Source organism: Xenopus laevis, chromosome 9_10S, assembly GCF_017654675.1.
Source record: "Xenopus laevis strain J_2021 chromosome 9_10S, Xenopus_laevis_v10.1, whole genome shotgun sequence".
In the NCBI taxonomy this organism is placed as follows: Eukaryota; Metazoa; Chordata; class Amphibia; order Anura; family Pipidae; genus Xenopus; species Xenopus laevis.
The window spans coordinates 93499356-93519362 of record NC_054388.1 but is presented as its reverse complement, the minus strand read 5'-3'; the positions used below and the strand labels follow the sequence as shown (position 1 = coordinate 93519362).

Below are 20007 nucleotides of genomic sequence, written 5' to 3'. Positions count from 1 at the left end.
CTTTTCATAATTTGGATCTTTGTATCATATATTAAAGGGATACTGTAATGGGAAAACGCGTTTTTTTCAAACCACATCAGTTAATAGTGCTGCTCCAGCAGAATTCTGCTCTGAAATCCATTTCTCAAAAGAGCAAACAGATTTTTTTATATTCAATTTTGAAATCTGACCTGGGACTAGACATATTGTCAGTTTCCCAGCTGCCCCAGTCATGTGACTTGTGCCTGCACTTGAGGATGAAACTACTTTCTGGCAGGCTATTTCTCCTACTTAGGGTTAGGTCACACGAGGGGATTCGGGGAAATTTTGTCGCCTGGCAACTCATTGCCTCGACTTCTGGGCGACAATCTCCCCGAACTGCCTCCTCGTGTCTTCCCATCCACTGAAATGAAAATCTGCCTGCGCTAAAGCACACGTGGCGTGGCATTTTCCGAAGTCGCCCGAGGAGGAAACTTCAGGCGACTTTGGAAAACGTTGCCATTACAAGGTACTGTTTTGTTATTAGAGAGAAAAAGGAAATCTGGATAAAATGGAGTCTACGGGAGACGGCCTTTTCGTAATTTGTTCTGGATAATGGGTTTCTGGATAACGGGACCCAAAGACCCTAGCAACCAGATTGTGGAAACTGCAAACTGGAGAGCTGCTGAATAAAAAGCTAAATAAGTCAAAAACCATAAATGATAAAAAATTATAATATCATCCAAGTTGGGATCAAGTACAAGGTACAGGAATGGGACCATGCTCGGGTCCTGGGGTTTTCCGGGTAATGGATCTTTCATGTCTTAAAGGGGTTGTTTCCCTTTGAGTTAACTTTTAGAATGATGTGAAGAGTGATATTCTGAGACAATTTGCAATTGGTTTTCATTTTTTATTACTTGTGATTTGTTACTTATTTGGCTTTCTATTCAGCAGCTCTCCAGTCTGCAATTTTAGCAATCTGGTTGCTAGGGCCCAAATTACCATAGCAATCATGCACCGATTTGAATAAGAGACTGGAATATTAATAGGAGAGGCCTGAATAGAAAGATCAGTAATAAAAAAGTATCAATAACAATAAATGTATAGCCTTACAGAGCATGTGTTTTTTAGATAGGGTCAGTGACCCCCATTTGGAAGCTGAAAAGAGAAGGCAAATAATTTAGAAACTATAAAAAAGTAAATAATGAAGACCAATAGAAAAGTTGCTTAGAATTGGACATTGTATAACACAATAAAAGTTAAATTAAAGGTGAACCACCTTTTTAAGTCTACTAGAAAAGCATGTAAATATTAAATAAACCCAATAGGGATGAATTATATCTTAGTTAGGATCAAGTACAAGGTACTCGTTTTATTATTACAGAGAAAAAGGAAATCATTAAAAACTTTTATTCAAAATAAGTTATTTAACTTTATTTGGATAAAATAGACTTTATGGGAGACGACCTTTCCATAATTTGGAGCTTTCTGGATAACAGATCTTATACCTGTACTTTTTTATTATTACAGTTAAAAAAACACAAACCATTGTAGAAATGATTTGATTAAAATGGATGCTATGGGAGATGGCCTTTCATTCTGGATAATGGGACAAACGATCACATACCCGTATATAAAAGAAACGTCCGCAAAAAAAGAAAAAAATATTTGAATTCTATTCTGGCATTTCATGAACGCGTGTTTACTTGTAGCAATAAATAATAGATTTATTGCAGCCATCTGCATTAAGCATTCCCACTAACGTGTTTGGGATTTTTTTTTTTTTCATACAACTTCATCCACTAAAGTTTTATTACAAGAAACGCCTACATAATGGAATTTCTGTGAGAAAACTCCAAAACACAAGGCATGCCGCACTACAAAGGCCGAGAGTAAATAAACAGTAATTGGTACTTTCCAAGCACCTGGCTGCCTGTGCTATTCTTGAATACACACACCAAAACTAAACCACACGGGTCTGTCCCTGATACTCAGCAACTTCCAATACATTCACTTTATAGAATAGAACATGCAGAGGCTGAAAGTTGCTTTTTAGCACATTTGTACATTTCAGTGCTCTTTCGACACCAGCATAAGTATTTCGGTAGTACTTTAGTCAAATAGAAACATGCACGCCTTTTTTTTTTTTTTCCCCAGGCTGACAACTTGCCAAGTTACAAGACGAAACAGCACCTTTATTAGAACTCTTTTAGGGCATTACAGCAACGTTTCGGGTCACACCTGACCCTTTGTCAAGCTTAAAGGGATACCGTCATGGGAAAAAAAATGTTTTTCAAAATGAATCAGTTAATAGTGCTGCTCCAGCAGAATTCTGCACTGAAATCCATTTCTCAAAAGAGCAAACAGATTTTTTTTATATTCAATTTTGAAATCTGACATGGGGCTAGACATATTGTCAATTTCCCAGCTGCCTCCAGTCACGTGACTTGTGCTCTGATAAACTTCAGTCACTCTTTACTGCTGTACTGCAAGTTGGAGTGATATCACCCCCCTCCCTTTTCCCCCCCAGCAGCCAAACAAAAGAACAATGGGAAGGTAACCAGATAACGGCTTCCTAACACAAGATAACAACTGCCTGGTAGATCTAAGAACAACACTCAATAGTAAAATCCCATGTCTCACTGAGACACATTCAGTTACATTAAGAAGGAAAAACAGCAGCCTGCCAGAAAGCATTTTTCTCCTAAAGTGCAGGCACAAGTCACATGACTGGGGGAAGCTGGGAAATTGACAATATGTCTAGCCCCATGTCAGATTTCAAAATTGAATATAAAAAAATCTGTTTGCTCTTTTGAGAAATGTATTTCAGTGCAGAATTCTGCTGGAGTATCACTATTAACTGATGCGTTTAGAAACAACATGTTTTCCGATGACAGCATCCCTTTAACCGACAATTTACATCACACTTTTTATACCCCCATCTCTCCATCTAGTGGTTAATACACATCATGTGATAAGTAACACACTAACTTTTTAAATGTCCAATAATGTTTCCGATAATGAAAAAAACAACACGATTCATGTGTAGCAAATCTGTGAAAGATACAAAAATAGAAATATATATATATACAGCTATTAAAAATGTTTTATCTAAAAATTGGTTTCAGGTCACATTCTTTGTTTAGACCCAGAGGGGCTAATGTTTCAAGTTTCCTAATCCAGGAAGCTTCTTTAAATAATAACTCTTTAAGTCTGTCACCCCCTCTAAGTTTTGGTTCCACCACATCAATGACCTGAAACCGCTATTGGTTCACATTATGGCCCAATGCATTAAAATGACCTGCAACTGCCTGTTCTTTTTTACCAGTCCTAATAGCCTACTTGTGTTCACGAATTCGTTCCCGGACGGTTCTAGTTGTCTGGCCCACATACGGGCATTTGATAACATACACAGCGTAAGTGGAACCACAAGAGAACCGCCCGGGAATCTGAATTGGATTACCCTTCCTTGGATGATAAAGAAATTCGCCTTTCTGAACATTAGAACAGCAGTTGCCGTCAAAACATGGAAAAGTTCCTTTTTTATTTCTATACTTCAAATCTACACTATTCGTGCTCAAATCAGATTTAACCAATGCTGAACCTAGATTTCTTCCCTTCTTGTAGGCAATAACCGGGGGTCTCTCAAAGGCTTCAGTTTGTGGGAGATTATCCTTTAATAGAGACCAATGAACTCTTAAAATTTTTGCTATATGTTTACTCAAGACATCATAGCGTGTCACAAATGCTACATGATTGCCAGTTTTTTTCTCTTTCTTTTCAAACATATCAACTCTACTTTTTGTTTTAACAAACTTGCCAAGCCATGGACCTGCACAGAGATGCACCAAGATGCTTTATTTCTATTTCAGAGTATAGTAATGGATGTCAGGGCTGCCATTAGAATTCATGGGGTCTCATATTAAGTCATTTGTTTGGGACACACTATGAACACAAACACATAGTCCTAAAAGTAGTTACTTTTTTTATTATGATGCTTGTTCTCCCTGTGTGTAAATTTCTACTACAGGTATGGGACCTGTTATCTGCCCGGGAAAGAGTCCTGCAGCGGGTCGGTAACCGTGGGTTACCTGCAAAAAAAGCGGGGGTACCCTGCGGAACGAGGGTAGGCTTTCCAGGTATGGTTATAGATGCAGGTCTGCTGGGTAGCGGGTCGGGTTGCATGTCTATTCCTGCTGCAGCTCTCTCTCTCTGCAGCTTTCCCTTCACTTCCCTTCCCATCTGACTTCAGGCACAGCTCTCTTACATCACATGGCACGCTTCTGTCCCTCTCGGCTATCCATGTTTGATGATGTCACTTCCGGTTTGCTGCAACATCACTTCTGGTTTAATGGTGGTCAGCCCGTTGTGGATAAGGTAGTTGCAGGTTTGGGTCAGGTAGCAGTTCAAAGTGGGTAAATATGCGGGTTTGGGTCGGGGTCTTAGAAATTCCGCGCAGGACTCCGGTTAACAAAAAAAAAAAAAAAAAAATCGAGCGATTTGGGAAAAAACTCAGAATAAAAATAATACGATTTGGGTTTTCACTCCATTTTTTCACGTTTGTCCCTGATCCAATTAAATCATGCTTTTTTTTTTTTTTTACTAATAAATAAGGTCCAATCGTGGATTCTTGTTTGGTCAAACTTTTATTATTCAAATAGTCAGGAAAATTTGGATTTTGATAAATAAGGGCCTTATTGTTATTGCTACTTTCTATTACTAATTATCTTTCTAGTCAGTGCAAAATCAATGCATGGTTGCTAGGGTAATTTGGATCCTAACAACCACATTGCTGACACTGGAAACTGGAGAGCTGCTGGACAAAAAGCGAAATAACTCAAAAACAACAAATAATAAATGTAAGCCAATTGCAAATTGTCTCAGAATATGTATATTATAGAAAAAAACAGTTAAAGGTGGACAACCCCTTTAATGTGTCAGTCAGTTCACTGAGGGTCAGTGGTATTAACATTGAGATTTTTAATTCATTGGGGGTTAGTGGCGTTTGTCATAAACTCAAACTCTAAACAACCAATAGTCCTGGTCTTTCATTTTTCCACAAGTTATGAAAGTTTCTATACAAGTTTTAGAAGTTTCTACACATATGTTTATAATAAAATGATACAACTTAGCACTACCCAGCCCAGTTTCCTCTAAGCTCAAAAATTGACCAGGCCCTTTGTATTTAAAAAAAAAAGGGGGTATTCTTTCCCTTTAGATTAGGGCCAAAATCAGTCTGCTGAAATACGCAGGCCAATTTCAGCCCCCAACTGCTAACAGAATCCACTTCTGTGTTTGTGCCCTGAAGTTCATGTTGGCTCTGCTGTGAACACACTTGGCGGATTCCAGCAAAGAAACACGAGACTTTGCATTTTGAGACAAAATCCCCTTTTCCTTATCAGCTGTTTGCTGGGGGGGTGCTCCATATGAATCAGCCAGAGCAATTTCCCTTAAAGGAACAGTTCAGTGTAAAAACTAGGTAAATAGATAGGCTGTACAAAATAAAAAAAATGTTTTCAATACAGCCAAAAATATAATGTATAAAGGCTGGAGTGACTGGATGTCTAACATAATAGCCAGAACATTACTTCCTGCTTTGCAGCTCTCTTGGTTCCCACTGATTGGTTACCAGGCCACCTCCGTCCTCTACCCTCCCTTCTCAGCCGTCAGTCAAACGAACTCCGCCCTCAGTCCTCTTCCTTTTAGTCCTCTTCCTTCCGCCATCCCTGCTTAGCCCTCCACCCTCTTTCCTCAGCAATCCCCCCCTCAGATCTCTCTTTTCAGCCGACAGTCTTATCCATAAGTTTTTAAAGTGGTGAGTGAGGGGCGGAAGGAAGAGGACTGAAGGAAGAGGACTGAGGGCGGAAGGCAGATGACTGAGGGAGAAGGATGGAGAGCTGACGGCGGAAGACTGAGGCCGAAGGATGGTGGGCTGAGGGCGGTAGGCTGAGGGCGGAGTTTGTATGACTGGCGGCTGAGAAGGTAGGGTAGAGGATGGAGGTGTGATTGGAGATTTGGACGATAAATGATGGTAAAAGCAACCAATGCTCCATTCTGAACGCATAGGACATAGCATGAAGGACAGGTATTTTGCTGCAGGATGTCCTAAAATGCGTTACGTACTACTGAGATTCAATGAGTTGCAGCCGCCTATACGAGTCATCATATTAATCTGTCCCTAGTGTATGCAGTAAAAAAAAGTATATTAGCACTACTGCCGATATGTATCAGACTAAGCTTGAGCATATGGCACCATGTAATCATTCTACCAATAGATTTAGAGGAACACAGTTCAGGATCATTTCTTATTCTGTGTAAAGCTTGAGTGAAATAGCGAAACATTTTAAAAAGTGTTAATTCTGTGTATGAAAATGACATTTCCTTTTACTGTAAATTAGCGGTTTTCAAGAAATCTCTCCCATAAGGTCATGCCGCTGATGGAGGGCAGAAACATTTTGCAAAGCGTGCTTAATGTAAAGGGGTTGTTCATCTTTAAAGTAACTGTAAAGAGTGATATTCTGAGACAATTTAAAATTGCTTTACATTTTCTTCAATTCACAGTTTTTGAGCCATTTCCCTTTTTCATTATCAGCTCTACAGTTTGCAGTTTTCAACAATCTGGTTGCTAGGGACAAAATTAGCAACCATGCATTTATTTGATTAAGAGACTGGAATGTGAAGAGAAGAGCACCAGAATAGGAAGACGTGTAAAAAGGTATCAATAACAATAAAATAATTGCCGTACAGAGCATTTTTTGCTAGATGGGGTCAGTGACCCCCATTTAAAAGCTGGAAAGAGTCTGATAAAAATTAAAAAATTTTTAAAGGAGAAGGAAAGCTGCGGAGGTATTTCATTGCCAATAGATTAGCTGCAATAGTGCAAGCTAGAATGCTATATTTATTCTATAGAATGTTTTACCATACCCAAAAGTTCTAGAAGCTCTCTGTTTGTTTAGGATAGCAGCTGCAGTATCAGCTTGGTGTGACATCACTTCCTGCCCGAGTCTCTCCCTGCTCACTTATAGCTCTGGGCTCAAATTACAACAGAGAAGGAAGGGGGAAGAGGAGCAAACTGAGCATGCTCAGTCCCGGGGCAAGTAGGTTTAAACTGAAAACAGGAAGTCTGATACAGAAGCCCATGTGTACACAATAGAAGGAAAGAAATGCTGTTTCTTTTGAAAGGGGACTCAGAGCAGCACTATTTTGAGGGTTTACTGGTGTATTTAGGTGGACCTTTCTGATAAGGATTACTTAATTTTAACTAGGGATGCACCGAATCCAGGATTTGGTTTGGGATTCGGCCCGGCCGAACCGAATCCGAATCACAATTTGCATATGCAAATTAGGGGTGGGGAGGGAAATCATGTGGCTTTTTGTCACAAAACAAGAAAGTAAATTTTTTTCCCCCTTCCCACCCTTAATTTACATATGCTAATTAGGGTTCGGATTCGGTTTGGTATTCGGCTGAATCTTTCACAAAGGATTCGGGGGTTCGGCCAAATCCAAAATAGTGGATTCGGTGCATCCCTAGTTTTAACCTTTCCTTCTCACTTAACAAATAAAAAAAATAAAGGCAGATTGAAAAATTGATTCGATTTAGCCATTCTATAACGCACTAAAAGTTAACTTAGAGGTGAACCACCCCTTGAAGGCCTGATCAGTCACAAAAGTGAAAGTCAAGAGAATAGGCAACTATACCATGAGGTTTTATATTTAAGAGGAACTATTTGCAAAAATGAAAATTTAATACAAGCTTCATCATACTGAAATATGAGGAATAAGATATTCATTGACAGTTAGATCCAATATATCTTATAGGGGGGCTCTTACCTAGCAGATGAATTAGAGCTCACTCAAATAACTGATTCCAGTACAAATAAAATCTAAAAAAAGAACTGCCTTTTGCAGAAATCTTGCATGTAGAGAGACATGATGATTTTAATAGAGTGAGCTCTGATACATCTTCTAGGCAAAAGGAGCCCCCCTATAAGATATATTGGATCTAACTGTCAATGATTATCTGACACCCAACTGCTGCATGAAGAGAGAATGAAGAGAAACAGATGCTGAGAGAGGGATAGTGAAGATAGGACTTGATTATTTCAGAAACAATGCAGAATATTTAATGGACTGTATTTAGAAAGTTTCTTATTTCAGTATGATGATTTTCAATTTCACGATAAGCTGAATTGCAAATTGTTTAAGAATATCACTGCCTTATAAGAAATACTTATGATTTTAGGTCCCCTGTAAAAGACATTTTTACCAAACATATATATAGAAAGTGCTTATCAATTAGCAGACACATTCACTGACAGTGCGGGTCTCTGCAAATCCACGTAGAAGCCAAACTGAATTCCAGGCAGATTGAGGCTGCCATTGGCTATATACAATGCAATGAACGCAGACAAACCACTCTTGTTGTTATTGCATTTTACAACTCACTCATTTCATTCATTTACACTTCTAATTCATATCTGCCTCTTGCATTTTGCCTTTGCATTCTCAGATCCGCATATGCACAACTGGCTTTTTTTTTTAGAAATGTATACTTGTAATGTAAGTTGCTGGTTATAAAGTTAGAGAAGGAAGAACACCACGGATATGCATGATCCATTTCCACATAAAGTACAGGTGCAAATCAGCTGAAGTAAATTGTAACATTATTAATGGAAAAGGCACATGCAGAATAGTGAAGGCACACTTTCCCAGCTTTGAAGCATACAGTACGAAGCAGGTCTGCAACAGATCCGGGATTCGACCTTATCCTTTTGCCAGGCCGATCCGAATTTGCATATGCAAATTAGGGACGGGGAGTGAAATTGCGTGACTTTTTGTCATAAAACAAGGAAGTAAAAATGTTCTCCTCTAATTTGCATATGCAAATTAGGATTCGGATTCAGTTTGGTATTCGGCTGAATCTTTTGCAAAGGATTCGAGGGGTTCGGCTGAATCCAAAATAGTGGATTCGGTGCATCCGTAGTCTTTAGCAAATGCTGCGCTGATCAACATTTCTCATTATCCCTATAAGCAAAGCCACAAGTGGATGCAACACTCCTATTTGTGCCTCTTTGTTATTCACCCACTTTGATTGCAAGCTCTACAGGTCAGAGACCTCCTTCCTAATCCTTCTTATCACATGGCACTTAAAGGGATAGTATACAGTCCTTTTCAACATGAGCTCAATATACAATGCAATGTGCTGAGCAGACATTTTTTGCCTACTGTTTTAATATAGAAATATCTACGTTTTTTTGATGCACTAAACAAGAATATGAAACCAGTTTCATTGTAGTATTCCTTGACACTTACTGATCACAAATAGCCAACTGAGCTGATAAAATTACCAGTGCACTATACAACCCCTGAGAATGATCTCCACAAAGGCTGCTAGAGAAGGGGTTTGTTTGTTTAAAGGAGAACTAAAGCTTCTGTAACAGCCTAAGGCAACCACAGCCCTTTAGCAGGGAAGATTTCTGTTTCCAAAGATGCCCCAGTAGCTCCCCGTTTTTTTTCCTGCTGATTCACTGCACATGCTCTGTGCTGCTGTCACTTACTGAGCTTAGGGACCCACTCACAATATACAGTACACATAAAATAGAAATGTCACAATATATGGCTGATTAGTAATTAATACAGATAATTACTACATGGCAGCACAGAAACCAGTGCAATTAGCATCAGAATTTAATAATCAGCCCTATAGCATTAGCTTATATTACAGAGCAACCTCATTTTCTGCTTGATAATTTTCCACAACCCCTAAGCTTAGCTTCTCAACAGCTGCTCAGAGCCCACTGAGCATGTGAGCGTCGCAGACATTTTCCAAGATGGCGACCCCCTGTGACAAGTTTGAAGTCCTGGATCATTGCTGCTATTGACAAGCTGAAACTTTAGGCTGGTGCAATAAGGTCATTATATAAAACATGGCCTTTTTAGCCATATTCATTTTTAGGGTTTAGTTCTCCTTTAAAGGAAGAAAGAGAGTTCTGAAAAAATTGCCCTGTTTATAGTGGGAGGGTGGAGGTGCTCCCTTTATTACTTTAACCTCTATGACTTGTAAGTGGGTGAAGATGTAAAAACATATTGAGCGGTTTCCTGATGCAGATCATTAAATCTACAGTGCTGGCTGTCAAGTATCTGGCTAGTTCTGTAGATTCTTCATTTCCAGTTACCATTTTGATGTAGGCTTGGCAACATGTGGTGCAGCAAAATCAAAAAGGCCAGGCATGAAAAGGGAGAAAGGGAATTTATCGTACTATATATTATTTAATTAAATGTATGTATCATTTGTATATAACCATCAACATGGTCAAATAATCTTCACTTTGAACATTGGCAATTTCAAGTGTTCTGTTGCCCTTCCTATAAGTGATTATTTTAATTCAAGCCCAGCAACTGTCATTTTTGTACTTTTCTAGCCAGTTCATCCTAACAAACATGGGTAATCAATGGAGTATGAAGTAGGGAGTGATATTCTGAAACAATTTGCAAGTGGTCTTCATTTTTTATCATTTGTGGTTTTTGAATTTTCACTTTTTTTTTTTTAATCAGTTCTCCAGTTTGGAATTTCACAACTATCCGGTGCTAGGGTCCAAATTACCCTAGCAACCATGCAGGATCAGTGACCCCCATCTAAACGATGGAAAGAAGTAGAAGATGACAAATGTGAATAGTCCGTAAACTAGAAAAAATAAAAACCAATTGAAAAGCTGCTTAGAATTTGCTATTATTTAACATACTTAAAGTTATCTTAAAGGTGGACTACCCTTTTAAAGGGGTTGTTCACCTTCAAACAACTAGTTGTTTTCAGATAGATCACCAGAAATAACAACTTTTTCCAATTACTTTCTATGTGTCACCTTTTTTTTATTATTTTAGTGCAAAGTGTAATTTTTCACCTTCTAAAGCAGCTCTAGGAATGGGGGGGGGGGGTCGTCGACCCTGTAAACTGTTCTAAATTGATACATTTAGTTGATACATTTCTTATCTTTGTCCCTGGGTTTCAATACAGGCAGCTGTTCGAATTGATACAATAGTTGCTAATACTCCAGAGACGCTGCTGAGAAATGTATCAACTAAATGTCACAAAATTCTAACAGTTCCGAATCTGCACCTGAATTACTGAGCTCAACTCAAACACCCGAGACACGAAAAATCAACTTTAAACTTAGATTTTGGAAAAATTTAAAAAATAAATAATGGAATGTAATTGAAAAAAATCATTTTTTTTCTGGGGAACAATCTGAAAACAACTGAACTGAAAAAGTGTTTGGAAGGTGAACAACCCCTTTAAATTTTCCCTAAAAAGGCAAAATCATCAAAATATGTTTTTATTTGTTTCAGAAATGTCACATAGACATAAAGAAGTGTTGGAAAAATGTACTCTTTAAAAATGCTAGTGTTTTTTCTGCTTGCATGGCAAAGTGTTAGTGAATTTACCTTTGCCCTTTTTCTGTAAAGGTAATAAACAGAAATTCTATTTTTTTTTTTAAAGTGACAATCCGTAACTGCTAACTAACTTCACACTGGCTTCAAACTGCAGCTACTGAATTTACAAGCAAAGGGTCCAGCTACCAGGCTGGCAGTAAGCAAAACTGACATTTGCCATTCATTTTGAAAAGTAGAGGGAAGGGAAAAGGGAAATAAAGAAAAAATGTTTTTATCCTAATACAGGTATGGGATCCATTATCCTGAAACCCGTTATCCAGAAAGTGCCGAATTCCGGAAAGGCTCATAGACTATATTTTATCCAACTATTCCAAACTTTTAAAAATGATTTCCTTTTTCTCTGTAATAATAAAACAGTAGCTTGTACTTGATCCCAACTAAGATATAATTAATCTTTATTGGAAGCAAAACCAGCCTATTGGGTTTAATGTTTACATGATTTTTTAATAAACTTAGGGCAGAGACACATGGTCAGATATGGGGCGACTAATCTCCCCGAACTGCCTTCACCTTGTGCGATTTGTTTTCCAAAGTTCGGGGAGATTAGTCGCCCCGAAGAAGAGATTTGTCGCCTGGCGACTAAGGAGCGTTTTTATACAGGTCATGGAACTCCGAGGTAACGTCTAATATCCTCATATTTTGGGGGTACTTTATTTATTATAATAGACAACATTTCAGTGAGTCATTTGACAGAAATGACATCAGAACTCACCGTTTATAAGGATATAATTTACAGGATATTCATGGCTTTTGTGTATTATATCCTTATAATACACAAAAGCCATGAATATCCTGTAAATTATATCCTTATAAACGGTGAGTAGTGATGTCATCAGTTATAAACGGTGAGTAGTGATGTCATTTCTGTCACATGACTCACTAAAATTTGTGTATTATAATAAATAAAGTACCCCTTCGGCCTCGTGTTTTTATATGGTCATGAAACTCCTCGGTAACTAATAATATCCTTATATTTTACAAGAGGGGGTACTTTATTCACTATATATTTCACATGATGTTAAACCTTAGTAAAATAATCATTGGTTCCTTTCTTCAAAGGGATTCACCTAACAAAGCCTCAAACTGAACATAGTGGAGTTGTAAAAAAAACAAAAAAAAAACAAGTTCTAAAGACCATTAACAAACTATAATGATCGACGAGATGTGGCTCTAGAAACGTGCAAAGTTTAGTTGACTTTTATCTTGATCATCTTTGGGTCCAGAGATGCACTGAATCTATTATGTTCAAACATTGGGAATACCCAAGTCTCCACAAAAGATTCAGCTGAACTGAATTCAAAACTTAATTTGCATATTTAACTTTGAAGAGAAAAGAAAAACGCACCAATTGTGAATCAAGAAAATAAAAGTGAAATTTTTACAAATCACCAGTGTGTCCCAAATGACTGGGAAGCAATTTGTGGTCAGTAGAGGAGTTGTGATCGGAACCATGAGTAGCAGCGATCAAAACAACACGTGGGCCACAAATAGCACTAGATGTTTGAATTTAGCTATGTACAGAGGAATGCAAGAAATAGTTTTACGCTATCTCTCCACTTGAGGCTTTTCCTGCTGCACCCGCGCCTGCTCATTTTCTTTATCTTTGGCCACTTTTGCTTCCCATACAAACGGCACTATCAAGTCATAACCTTGTTCTGAGCAAAGGATGCCCTAATTAAATATTGAGAAAAGCCAAAAAGAGGACTTGACAGCAAAACTGCCCAAATGGTGGGTGTGGAGCTTTTTTTTTTTAAATTTAATTTTAAGTAGCCTTTAAGGGTAGGGGCAGATTCGGGGAGATTTAGTCGCCTGGTGACTGATCGCCTCTTCTGCAGGGCGACAATCTCCCCGAACTGCCTTCTTCCTGCTTGAATGAGAAAACGCCAGCGCAATCGTAAATTGAAGCGCCGCGAAAGTGGCCATTGCTTGATAATTTGTGACAACCCCTAAACTTAGCTTCTCAACAGCTGCTCAGAGCCCACTGAGCATGTGAGTGTCACAAACACTTTCCAAGATGGCGACCTCCTGTGACAAGTTTTAAGTCCTGGATCATTGCTGCTGTTGACAAGATGCAACTTTAGGCTGGTGCAATATGGCAAAATATGGCATATTTGGCCACATTCATTTTTAGGGTTTAGTTCTCCTTTAAATAAACCCAATAGTTACATAGTTAAATTGGGTTGAAAAAAGAAAAAGACAATAGGCTGGTTTTGCTTCCAATAAGGGTTAATTATATCTTAGTTTGGATCAATTACAAGGTACGGGTTTTATTATTACAGAGAAAAAGAAAATACTTTTTTAAAGATTGCATTATTTGGATAAAATGGAGTCTGTGGGAGACAGCCTTTCCATAATTCACAGCTTTTTTTTACAATGATTTTACAGATAATGGATCCCATACCTGTACCGATAAAATGTATGAACTAAAGTTTTGAACAATTTTTAGTACATGCAGGAGGGGAGTGGGCATGTTCAAGTATCTAATCTGCCAATGCACCATATTGAACAGTGTATGCTACGTTGACAGACATGGAGGTGAAGAGCAGCTGCAGCACCTCTTTGCTTTCTCTGTTGAGTTTCTGCCCTAATGACTAGAACAATGGAGAGCCAGCTATATGGTGTTTGGCACCTTGGGCCGTATCAGTTGCAAACTTACAAACAGTTGCAAACTTACAAGGTTAGGCTGCCTTTGGACCCATTTGCAGCTGCCAAAACAAGAACTGTTGTTTCTTATGGGGCCAGCTACACGTGGCTATAAAGAAACAAGGATACCTATTAACAGCCATTGCAATAAATGCTACAAGTTCGGTCAAGATTTTAAATCTGTCTCTCAGAACAATCCATGACATCAGTCTGCTTGTGGCACATACAAATGATCAGTTTGAGCTTTACAGTATACTCATATACATGTTCTGTGTGCCATAAGGATACTGTTTATTATTGACTTTATTTTCTGGAGAAAATTCTCAGTGATTTAGCCATGGAACTTTAAGGGGCAGATTTATCAAAACTCCCATGAATTCCAAATTAGACCAATTGCAATTTATTAAAAAAATAAAATTTTGGAAACTCGGGGGAGGCACACGGGCAGATTCGGAGAGATTTAGTCACCTGGCGACTAATCGCCTCTACTGCAGGGCAACAATCTCCCCGAACTGCCTTCCCCCTGCTATAAATGAGAGAACGCCAGGGCAATGGCACTTCGATTTCCGAAGACACCCGAAGTTGCTTCACGGGGGGAAACTTCGGGCGACTTCGGAAATTGAAGTGTCGCAAGTGCATTGCTGCAGGCGAGTTTTCATTTTAAGCAGGCAGAAGGCAATTCGGGGAGATTGTTGCCCCGAAGAAGAGGAAATTAGTCGCCAGGCGACTAAGTCTCCCCGAATCTGCCCGTTTGTCCCTGCCCTAAAGCTCCTGTTGCAATATTGTGCTGACTTGGACGCACACACGGAGTGATGCCGTGCCTAATTGGTTAGCTTATTAGGGAGGTGGCTTGCCTGAAAGTCTAGCACTATAGTTCTCTGTATAGCACCTCTCTCCTGGGTGGGCAAAACCTGCACTGCTATAATACAATTAAAGCCTCCCAAAACTAGTAAAACTGTTCAGTAAATTTTATATCCCAAGTCAAACCTGTGATCATGGGAGGACACCGACACCAAAACATGGATACTACCACTAGTTATACTCTAAACTGAATATTACAAATACACTGTATAACCAGGCTACAGATTCTTAAGACAACAAACCGCAATTAATAATTTGCTAATGCACTGTGCAATGCTTCATGTACCACACAGGAACAAAATATCCACATTAAAGTGGTGGTTTGCCTTTAAAGGGCACATTTCCCTCTCAGTGTGAGTGTCCTAGCGCTGTCAGGGAGCAATACAAACAAAAAAACTTACGGTTACCGCTAACTGGACAGGTGCCCTTTAAGTTAGCTTTTTAGTATGTTATAGAATGCCCTATTACTAGCAACTTTGCAAATGGTTTTCATTATTTATTTCGTACAGTTTTTGAAAGATTTGCCTATTCTCAAACTTTCAAATGGGGGAGGTCACTGACAGCAGCAGCCAAAAACAAATACTCTGTGAAGCTACAATTAATTTTAGTTATATTTTGCTATTCATATTCCCATCGCTCATTCAAACCACTGCCTGGTTGTTAATTAAAAAAAGACTAGCAGCCAGATAGCTGCTCAAATACCTAACGGAGAGCTGCTGAACAAAAAGCTAAGTATATGAAAAACAATAAAAGATGAAGACCAACTGCAAATTGGCTCAGAATATCAATGTCTAGATCTTATTAAAAATAATTGAAAGGGGTTGTTAACCCTTAATTAAACTTTTCCTATGATCCAGAAGGTGAAATTCTGAAACAATTTGCAACTGTTTTTTTTAATTATTTGTGATTTCTAAATGATTTCGTTTTTAATTCAGCAGCTCTCCAAAATGCAGTCCAAACTACCCTAGCAACTATGCACTGATTTCAAGACTGCAATATGAATAGGAGAGGGCCGCATAGAAAGAGAAGTAATAAAAAGTAGCAGATTCGATATCACTCCAGGTTACTAGCATAATCTGTATATTTATAATATATAACTGACTTCCCAATGTGCTACCGCATAGGCTACAACTTCCAGGCTCATGTTTATATGTTTTATCTTTTCTCTTTTTCCCCTTCCCCTCGCTTTTTTTTTTTTTAATTCTTTGTTTCCCTTTCTTCTACCATGTCGGTAGAAAAAGCTTGATGTCCCCACAGCAATAACTGTTGATGAAGGAAGGGTGAAACCCCCCCTAAAACAGTGATACTGTTTTGGTGATAATATAATAAAAAATACTGCAGAAAATTGAGTGAGTGCGGATCCATATACAAAAATCGCTGTTGCTAAGGGACCTTGCTGGGTCAACGTAGAACCAGCACCACCATTGCAGCTGAAGTGAATTACAGGAGTGCAGTAAATACAACACATTACCCACTGCAATAACTACCACTGCCTATTTGTTATTCTCACCTGCACTTTTTGCTTTCAATTGAGTATTTAGCCATTCCTGACCACTACTATGTACACGTTATGTTGTTTTACTTTAAAAAGATTAGCAGTAACAAATTTGTTCGGTGGCAAATAATTTAAAAGCTATAAAAATTATAGCTTTAACATACTAAAAGTTAAAGGAACAGTAACACCAAAAAATGTAAGTGTTTTAAAGGAATGCCAATATAATGTACTGTTGCCGTGCACGGTTTGCTTCAGAAACACTATTATAGTTTATATAAACAAGCTTCTGTGTAGCCATGCGGGCAGTCATTCAAGAACAGGATACACAGTAGATAACAGATAAGTACTACTATAGTTTATATAAACACGCTTCTGTGAAGCCATGGGGGCAGCCATTCAAGAACAGGATACACAGTAGTTAACAGATGAGCTCTAAAGAATCCCATTGTATACTACAGAGCTTATCTGTTATATGTGTATTCTGTGCCTTTTCTCCCTTTTCAGCTTTGAATGGCTGCCCCCATAGCTACACAGCAGCTTGTTTATATAAACTATAGTTGTGTCTGTGAAGCAGACACACCAGTTTTATCACTGCAGAGCAACTGTAAATTATATGGTCATTCATTTAAAGGAGAAGCAAACCCAAAAGTTAAAAAAAACCCTACCCTACATAGACCCCCCCCCTCCTCCCCAGCCTAAGCGTTACCCTGGGCAAATGCCCCCAAGTCTTTAATTACCCCTCCGTGCAGATTTTGTCCAGCGGAGTTCACAGGCGCCATCTTCTTCTCTTCAGTAGTCTTCAGAATGAGACCAGCGTGGCCAGGGTCGGACTGGAGCCTTCGAGGCTGCACAACGAAGGCCCACCAGGCAATCCCTGGGGCCCCCCTCTGACCGTTAAATTCCTGGCATGTGCAAAAACCGCGCCAACGCGCATACGCAAAAAAATGCACCGACACAAAAGGCCAGTGACGGAAGTGCAGTACAGGTACGCGCATGCGCGTTAAAATGTATGCATATGCGCACAAAAAGCCCGAAACAAACGCAATAGCAGGCCAGCAACAGGGGGCCAGGTCTGGGCTGGCCCAAGAGGGCCGGGCCCACCGGGTTTTTCCCCGGTGTCCTACTGGCCCAGTCCGATGCTGGGCTTTGTCTGTTTCGCGGCAACTGCGCATGTGCTGAAACTCAAGAAAATTGCAGAAGCACCGGTCTTATTCCGAAGATTACCGAAGCGGCTGAAGATGGTGTCCGTGAACTCCGATGCCTGAATCTGCACAGAGGGGCAATTAAAGAGTTAGGGGCATTTGCCCGGGGTACCACTTAGGCTGGGGGAGTAGGAGTTGAGTTTTTTTTAACTTTTGGTTTTGCTTCTCCTTTAAAACACTTTCATTTTTTGTGGTTAGTGTTCCTTCAACTTAAAGTGATACGGACAATAAAATACCCCTTTTTAAAATATAAATGTACATTAAAAGTTACCTATAGGTCATGTTGATCGTTTTTTGCCGAGAGGTTTGTTTTGGTAAGCCATTGTTAATTGAAGTTCCTAAACCTGACGGTTTTGCCAACCTGACTGTCCCATCTCAGCCTGTCAGTTAGAGTTTCTAATGCTAACGGACTCCTGCTGCACAAACATGGCAGCCCCCGCATACTGGAACATGGGGCATCAGACAGGTAATGTAAAAGCTTTGAGCAAATACTTTATAGCAAAGTTATAAGTAGCTTTCAAAGGCAATATTATGATAGATGAAAAAAAAAAAAAGAGTTTAATTTCAGGCGTCAGAATCTCTTTAAAGGTGAACCACCTTTAATGAGTTCCATTATCAGCATTGAGAACTTTACCCCTGCAAAGGGCATTTCCAACTTGCAAAAGCTAGTGTAGTCTGAGGCTGGAGAGAAAGGAGCAGGTGAGGATAGTAACGAGGGTTCTGTGAATGAAATGATGGTTTCCACTAGAGCATCATGGGACAGCCCTGAATGACACCTCCTGCTCAATGTGACAGTTTGCTTCCTCCTTCCACAGAAAGGGAACTGAGTGAGTCGCTAGTAAATGACACACATAAGAACCCAATAACAATCAGTATCAAATAGAAACTATAAACAAGGCCCAACACACACACAGGTGAACTTGTGGCCTTCTTCCTGAACTCCATGCATCTGCACTTCCTATACACAGAGCTGCTTCCACCCCAATACATTGTAGAGAGTAGGGCTGGGGAGAAGCACAGCCAATCCCTTCATCCTCCAGCTGGAGTTATTTGTAGTTCAGCAGTACGTGTTTCCAGCTCGAAGCCCTGGGCAAATCCCCCAGGTGTCATTGTGTCTACCTAAAGCTGTTGTTGAAATGGAACACCCATTACTCCCTCCTAACAGGCAAACAACTACAATTCCCAGCATCCCAAGGAACTGCAGTCCCAACAACAGCTAAAGGGCTGCAGCTTGGATAGTTCTACTAAAACATACCGCCTAACACTCCCGCGCTTTCCCGGAACAGTCGCGTTGTTATTCCCCTCAGTCCCGGATCGCTGTTAACGTTTAGCTCCTTGACTCCTGCCGGACAGCTAATCCAGACGTCACGATTCTCATCTCGCGAGGCTGTGACGTCACACCACACGGAGAAGCGTCGTGACGCGGCACGTAGCAGCCGCTTGGTGGTGACAAGGCGCCAGGGCGGAGTACGTCACTCTGTGTGACGCGTACAATGGTCCTACTTTTAATCTCGGGAAATAATTAAAGATAACAAGTTTATTGTTTGGTGGTGGTTGCCAGCCACAAGAGACTCTACTCCCAATGGTTGCCCAATACCTAAGTCATTCATCGTTTTCTCTGCTTCCTAGAACTCATGTTTTTTTTCTTGGGGAGGATCTGGCAATTGCCCAATAACTGCCAGTTCAGGCTCTGCTCCCAACAATTCATTAGTCTCCTGAGCCAGGAAAAATGAGAAACTTTATTTGCCACTAAAGCCTTTGCGCCCAATATTTAACCTAAATTCAAATAATTTTTTTCCTACTCCGAGTTCCAGCTTTTTTTTTTTTTGTACTTTTTTTTTTGTGATTTTTCAAAAATTGTAGCTAAAAACAAGGGCAACTTTAGGCCTAGGACCAGATTTCTGTGGCAAGCAGGCAGATCTAGGCCGCGCCCACCTGCACTACCTCCCTCACCCACAGCATCCCAAAAAGCAGCTGGGCGTAGGCACCTTTTCTGGAAAAAAAATATATTTGTTCCCTATTAATAACATTGGGATCAACCATCATTTTTACCGGACAGGCTGGTAAAATACCGGCCAGGTGGCAACCCTAGCTGAGCGGCATGTCGCCCCTAATTTTCTGCCGCCCTGGGCCCAGGCCTTTGCAACAAATCCAGGCCTGGAGACGCCTATTATTAGGTGCCTGTGTGCATGAAATGCGGGCGCCTAAGGCATGTCCTACAGTTGTTTGAAATAAAGATTGACTTTTCTTTGATGTCACCTGTCATGAGATCCAGGGGTGTAACTACAGAGGAAGCAGACCCTGCAACTGCAGGCGGGCCAGGAGATATACAAGAGATACAATGGAATGGCGTGCCAGAGACCAGATATCAATCCAATAGAACATCTGTGGCTGGAC

General features: G+C 39.8%; 1 protein-coding gene across 1 annotated transcript in view; it reads right to left on the bottom strand.

Annotated features, from left to right (window-relative positions):
* The window catches only part of pdpk1.S (3-phosphoinositide dependent protein kinase 1 S homeolog), a 39743-nt gene extending 20667 nt beyond the window's left edge, over positions 1-19076 (bottom strand). Inside the window, exon 1 of the mRNA XM_018239141.2 lies at positions 18866-19076. The gene's annotated coding sequence lies outside the window, so the exon portion shown is untranslated. The remainder of the gene's footprint in view (positions 1-18865) is intronic.
* Between the last annotated feature and the right edge of the window lie 931 nt (positions 19077-20007).